This window comes from Sus scrofa, chromosome 8 (genome assembly GCF_000003025.6).
Source record: "Sus scrofa isolate TJ Tabasco breed Duroc chromosome 8, Sscrofa11.1, whole genome shotgun sequence".
Classification (NCBI taxonomy): Eukaryota; Metazoa; Chordata; class Mammalia; order Artiodactyla; family Suidae; genus Sus; species Sus scrofa.
The window spans coordinates 54,263,784-54,271,568 of NC_010450.4; the positions used below are offsets into that span (position 1 = coordinate 54,263,784).

At 34.6% G+C, this 7,785-nt stretch overlaps 1 pseudogene; it reads left to right on the plus strand.

Moving 5' to 3' along the window:
- Nucleotides 1,174–3,699, plus strand: LOC110261955 (annotated as a pseudogene).

Genomic DNA, 7,785 nt, shown 5'->3' on the forward strand with positions numbered 1-7,785 from the left:
TATCCTGGAAAATGTTTTATTAAAAGTAAATTTATTTAGAAACACAAACCAACTCATAGAGTGCAAAATCAAACATGTTTATCACAGGGAAACTGTGGGAGGGGGAGGTATAAATTAGGGGAATAGGAATAATATATACATACTACTGTATATAAATAGATAATTATAAAGGACCCATTGTTCAACACAGGGAATCTACTCAATAGCCTGTAATAACCCATAAGGGGAAAAGATGTATATATATATATATGTATAACTGATACAATTTGCTATACACCTGAAACTAAAACAACATTGTAAATCAAGTATACTTCATTTTTTTTAAAAGAGTGAAAATAACAGAACAATTCTGTGATACTCTAAGATCTAATGAAGTCTTATATTAAATATCACATCATGAATCATTGTCTGGTTCTCCAGTAACACCTTATAATTCTCTCTGCATAGACTGCACATTTTAGGGTAATACCTGACTCACCTGTCTGAAGTCACCATTCATCCCTAAGCTCTTTAATGACAGTAACTGAGTTCATGTTATTTATCATTAATGCCCATACTATTTAACACACTTTGTATTTAACACCACCTCAGTATTTATCCTTAATAAACTATAAACTATAATACAAATACACAAAATATTGGTTTACATCCAAACATGTTAGTGACTGAAAATTCAATTCCCTTCTTCTCCAATTTGTTTTCATAAAGTATGATATGAAGAAAAAGAAAACACATATACACTGAAATAAAGTCTCAAAAATTATAAGAAGATATAAAGTGCTAAAATAACTACCAAATTACAAAAAAGAGGATAAATAAAAATAAAAGAGACCAGAAAATACAAAGATAGGTATTACAAGATAAGATTTAGTGGAGTAACTTATGTCTGTGTTTGAATAATGCATTATCTGAATCTATAACTCCACAGGTCCTTGGCTCCTTCCCTTGACATTTCTGAGCTGTAAGCAGGAATGAGGCAGTAGGGAACTTTTACCTTTAGAGTGCGCTGTGAAAAATTAAAGTCAGTGAATTAAAGAGAATTTAATGAACTCAGAAAGGGGGAGTGTGAGATTAGTGAGAACTAAGAAACTAAAAGAAATTTTAGGTTGTTTCAGTTGATTGTGTTTTGTGAAAAGGAAGAGGAACTAGGGATTTTGAAAGAAGAAAGGGAGGATGTACTTAGGAGGAAGTGAAGGCAGACTTGGGGAATTAAGGTAAAGTAAATAACTCATGGCAATGTGAGTTTATTAATGCATGGTAGTCTGCCAGAAAAGTCACAACTCACTATCACTGAAAGTTAGATGGAAACCACAAAAAGTGATGTTAGGATCCAGCACCATGGACAAGAGACTGAACATATTTTGTCTACAAGTGCTTAAGTATAAGGAGGTTATTAGGCTAATGATACACTTCCATTAGCATTAGGCCTTCTTTATTTTTGAAATTTTGATTATTTTTTTACTGTTGCACTGCAGCACATGGAAATTCCCAGGCAAGGGGTCAAATCAAAGCTGCAGCTGTGGCCTATGCCACAGCCACAGCCAGAGCAACACCAGATTCAAACCACATCAGGTTGTGGCAACATGAGATCCTTAACCCACTGAGCAAGGCCAGGGGTCAAACAAGCATCCTCACAGAGATCATGTCAGGTTCTTAACCAGCTAAGCCACAATGGTAACTCCAGTTCTAGGCTTTCTGATAGTTATTCAGATATAGTTATTTAGAATATATGTATGTATTAAATTATATTACATATCCATAATATATATGAGATATATATATATATATATTCAGCAATTCATATTCAAAGGTAAATAAACACACAGACAGATATTACATTTTGTCCGCTATCAAGTATATGATTTCTGAGATAAAATTATTTTATACATTTTATTTTCCCTTTTAAAAAATTAACCCATAAAATGTATAAATATATTTAATTGATATTATAGGACAAAAATTTTGAATAAGTAATGTTGTTAAGATGGTTGAGGGTCCTAGTAGTGTTGAGGACATATTACTACAAAATCTTATTCATTTTATTTCATTTTCTAAATGTTAGGTGAACATAAGATTCACAAGAGATTTTAATTCTCACTAAATTTCTCTGATATGTTTAATGGAATATTTTTCTATGATGGAGACAAGAAAATATTTCTTATTTTACTGTTCAGTGTGAAAGTCTCTTTCTCAGACAGTGAGTGGTCAGGCTAGCCTGAACTTGGCCTAGCAGAAGAATCTTACTGATCATGCCTGCTTTTTGGTTATCTAAGATGCAGATCTCAGGGAAAATATCACACTGAATGTAAATGAAAAATATAAATGATTGCAGGCTAAAAGGGGATAGGCAGAAAAAAATACAAATAACAAGCAAACGGAGACTAAAATGATCAGGAAGGAGAAACATTTTCCATGAAAGAATGTCCCATGTTGCCTAGAGCAGTTCTTTTTCTGAGAATAGGTTGCTTTACATATTGGCTCTTACATCACTGTTTTTTTTTGTTTTGTTTTCTTTTTGTTTGTTTGTTTGTTTTTGCTAGGTTATTCACATATTCATAATATTTAATATGCAGAAATGAGTTTCATAATATTTTGTTTTTAAATTGCAATTAGAAATCATTAACCAAAATATAAAACAAACACAAAAGATGAATATCTATTCTGTGTCAGTTCACTTAAAATCATAATTCATTATGTCCCATTTTCTGCTGGGTCAATCATATTGAAGTGATTTCCAAACCTTTTGTTCATAGATGGGAACCAGAAAACAAAATTCCCCCACAGTGGAACCAGACTACATTGCTGGATTTCATCCTGTTTGGCTTCTCTAATGTTCCCAGCCTCCAAGGATTACATTTTGGGGTGCTTTTAATCATCTATATGATAATTCTGATGGGAAATAGCCTGATTATCATCACCACCAAGATTTATCCTTCCCTCCAGACCCCCATTTATTTTTTCCTGTGGAACTTTTGGTCCTTGGAAATATGTTACATATCAGTCACTGTACCCAGATTGTTGATAGATCTTTGTAGACAAAATAGAAACATATCCTTTCTGGCCTGAGCTACTCAAATGTACTCTTCTGGTGTTGGGAGTGACTGAGGGTTTTCTTCTGACTGAAATGGCTTAGGACAAGTATGTTGCTATTTGCAACCTATTACTCTACTCTCACATAATGAATGGTAGGCTGTTCATCTGACTTGCAGTTGGCTGTTGGGTCAGTGGAATCCCAGTGCACTTAGGATTTACTTACCAGATCTTCTTTCTCCCTTTCTGCAGCTCTAAACAGTTGCGTGTGTGTGTGTGTGTGTGTAACATACCTCCAGTCCTTAAGATTGCCTATGTGGACACTTTTATGATTAAGATGTTGATTTATGTGGTTGTTGCTGTTATAGTTGTCACTATTCCTTTTATGTTGATTCTTTGATCTTATTTGAAAATAATTGGGACCATCTTGAAGCTGCTTTCAGCCATGGGGCGAGTCAAAGCCTTCCCTACCTGCTCCTCCCATTTCATGGTTGTGGCTTTACTCTTTGGATTAGGCATCATGACATATTTGAGACCAAATTCCAGTCATTCAGTGGGGTGGACGAATTTCTTTCTATTTTTTACACAGTTGTCACACCAACATTTAGCCCTATGGTATATTGTCTGAGAAATAAATACGTTATGATGGTCTTGAGAAATTTATACTGAAATGGATTGTGCTTTGATCAAAAACATAACTTTAAAAATTTTTTTTCATCTTTTTATATAATCTTAAGTAATCTTATGTTTTATGGTCATTTCACAGGTGAGGAAGTTGAAACTTGTCTGAGGTCACATAGTTATCAGGAGCAGAACTGAGTTTCAAAAACAGCCTTCTTTTTAATATTTTTTAAATTAAAGAATAGTTGCCATATTTCTTATTTATAACAGTCTCCACACACTAATTTAAGTCCTTTTCCAATTTTGTTATGAATCTTAATGATCCTAGATGAGAAATCTCACATTTCTGTATCACATAATATAAAGACTGCTGTTATTTTTATATAGAAAATTAATCCCAAACTCAAGCCAAGGTATTGGATTCTCTGAATGAACAGATAGTAGTCATTAATGATTGTTGTTACTATTGTTGCTTTTAAAGATTCCAGAATGTTGCTACATTTTCTGTTTCAAAATTGATTATTCATACTTATACCTCCAGTCCCAAAATATTGTCTGAAAAAATAATAAATTTTGAATTAACTTTATTAGATTAAAAGAATGACTAACAGCAAAACATAGCAAGTGTGGCACTGGTGGTCCCATTTGAAGATGAGCACCCTAGCTGCAAATACTATGTAATTTTTAGAAACATAAAATGTTAACTCATTTGCAGTTGCCCTCTACTGGCTCCACAGATCAAGGGGAAGAAGGCTAATAACTTGCTGCATTTGAATTGAGGGAGGCTTTCTAAAATTTCCCTGTGTAATGTGTCAAGGTAGATCAGGAGGTTGTGGTTGTTTACCTGTAGAACAACATTCTTGAAGATAACATATGAAACTAGTTTCTAGAATGAAGAAACTAGGCATTGTTGGGAGACAACAGCCTCTAAAGCTCTCAGTATAGATTTGTCAATAGTGATGAAAAGAGGCGGTGGCTGCATTATCATTGAGTATTTTGTTTGTTTGTTTGTTTGTTTGTTTTTTGTATTTTTAGGGCTGAACCTGCAGCACATGGAAGTTCCTAGGCAAGGGGCGAAGTCAAGAGATGTAGCTGCTGGTCTATACCACAGCCACTGCAACTCATGATCCAAGCCATGTCTGCGAACTATACCGAAGCTCATGGCAATGTTGGATCATTAACCCATTGAGCAAGGCCCATTAACCCATCAAACTGCATCATCATGGATACTAGTCAGGTTCATTAACAACTGAGCCATGGCAGGAACTCCAAAAACTCCCATCATTGAGTGTTGAATGAGTGCTGTAGGAAGGAGAATGAATGTAAGAGATTCCCATGCACACCGCTGTTTCTACCAGAATTTGGGAAGGGCAGAATCTGGGGATGCCACCATTGATGTTGGCTGGGCATCCTCAGATATTAGTGTCTTTCTTTCTTTTTTCTTGTTTGAGACACTTTATATTTGTATGTTGATTTGTCATTTTTTTACTATTTTTTATTAAAAGATAGTTGAGGAGTTCCCTTTGTGGCACAGTGGAAACAAATCTGACTAGTATTCAAGAGGATGAGGCCTCACTCAGTGGGTCAGGGATGTGGCATTCACATGAGCTGTGGTATAGGTTGCAGACATGGCTCAGATCCTGTTATTGCGGTGTAGGCCAGCAGCTATAGCTCTGATTGGATGCCTAGCCTGGGAACTTGCATATACTGCAAATGTGGCCTTTAAAAAAAAAAGTATATTTGATTTACAGTGTTGTGTTAATTTCTGCTGTATAGCATGGTGACACAGCCATATATATATATGTATATGTATACACACACACACACACACACACACACATTTTTACTCATATTATCTTCCATCATGTTCTATCCCAAGACACTGGATATGGTTCTCTGTGCTATATTGTAGCATTGAGTAAATTTAATAGTTTACATTTAGTTTCAAGTTAAATGTAATAATTTGCATCTACCAACCCCAAACTCCAGATAATGGTTTCTTTTTTTTTTTACATTTTATAGCATTATTAATTACTTGATTACATTTATTGTTGTACAATCATCACAACCAAATTTTATAGCAGATATTTTTTTCTGAATATAATATTCACCTCAATACATACCACCTACATGAGGAGACTATATTGTTTTATAGAAGAAGGACCATTGTTCTAGTCAATACTTGGTGCCAAAGATATATTTTCCAGCAATGGCCAACTAATTTATTGCCAGGGTACAAGGACACTCCTGTAGAGATTTCCTTCAACATAAAATGCAAATCAAATCTTCTCTAGTTTTGAGCACTTACTTAGGCTCCAAAATCTTCTTATAACTGGGCACTTCTCTCTGAACATGCCTTTTAACACTGCATATTACTGTTTCTTTGGAAAATCTATGTCTTTTCTTAAAGATCCAGGTCCATGCTGGAAAGTCAAGAGGTCTGTTTTCCTCTGAAATTAGAGGGAAATTTCAATGATGTCTTGTAAAAATGCACTTGTATGAACAATGCCAGGAATATTAGAATGAAATTTCTTTACAAAACACAGACTTGTGCCAACAGTTGGCATAGGAATCCAGAGGCAATTATCAGTGAATAAATTATGGGGCAGAATATGTAGAGGCAAGGTGAATAAGTCAGAATTTGGATAATTATTGTAGTTTAAATACAAGGATAATCTAATCAAGGTCAGTGGAGAGGGGAATAGAAAGACACCCCAAAAAGTAAAATAAAAAATAAAATAAAATGTGATTTTTAGTTTAGTTTGGGGATAAAGGTGTCATTCTCAGGTTTCATACCTCTGTTTTTTAAACCAAAATGTGCAGTGTGTGTGGGGAGGGGGGTTGGTTGGGATAATGAAAAAATATGTACTTTGGAAGGAAGTTGTTGGCTTCAATTTAAAACTGGCCTTGAGAACAGCTATATGAGATCATCCTGCAAGATTTCTCTATTTTATTTCAACATTGAATACATGCTTAATTCATAAGACTGTGACATGTTTTCTTCAGTGAAAAATGTTATATTACATGTAGGAACACACACACACATCCACTGCCCTACTTTATTTTCTTACCTTTAACACAATGGAAACTGATAGAATATATAGTATTCCAAAGTGAACACCTCCCAGGAAGGAAGCAGTGTATATGGAGTGGTCTGGAGTAAAACTTTTTCAGAGTTCAGGAGTCCTGCTAATCAATGGACCCTATCATTTCAAATCCTCAAATCAACTTCCAGTCTCAAGGTGAAAATAAATTCACAACTTCAATAAGTATTTAATTCAGCAAAGAAAAGGAGCAGAGATAGAAAGTGTTAAAGATCCAGAATCAGAGGGAGAACAGTGAAGAGGAGACAAAGGACAACAAATAGGAGGTGACCTGTAATCTAGAGAAAGCCTCAATGAAGCTGAAATCTAATCTGGGCCACAGATGCAACCTATGCTGAAGGTGTGGCAATACTGGATCCTTTATCCCACTGTGCCAGGTGGGGGTTTGAACCTATACCTTTGCAGAGACCCAAGCCGCTGTAGTCAGATTCCTAACCCACTTCATCACGGTGAGAACTCAAAAGATACATTTTAAATTTAGTTTGCAAATGACTCCACCTTGATTATTTCTTATAGAATTCAAATACATTTTTTTTTAGTTTTTAAAAAATATTTCAGTGATTGAACACAACAATGCATGGAATCTTGATTGAATTGCTTTATTCATATTATCACTTTATTTAATAAGGTCTAAAATATGAGTGAATAGTAATTATTGCATGTTTCCAAAATGTCAGGAATTTTGCTACACACTTTATTAAAACAAATTTAATTTTCATAGCATTAAAAAGAAGCAATGAAGCTAAAATAATTTAAGCAATTTGCCAGTCATCCATTAGAATTTCTCCAACTCTATAGTGTGATGATTCATCCGCATTATACTACATATATACCATATATACTACCATGGATCTAGTGAAAATTCACAAGCTGTCTTATCTGAAATCAATACAATAAGATCATATCCCATCATTATTATTCTTTTTGTTCATTTGTTTTTTTTTGTTTAGAACCACTCCCACAGCATGTGCAGGTTCCCAGGCTAGGGGTAGAATCAGAGCTACAGCTGCCAGCCAAAACCACAGCCACA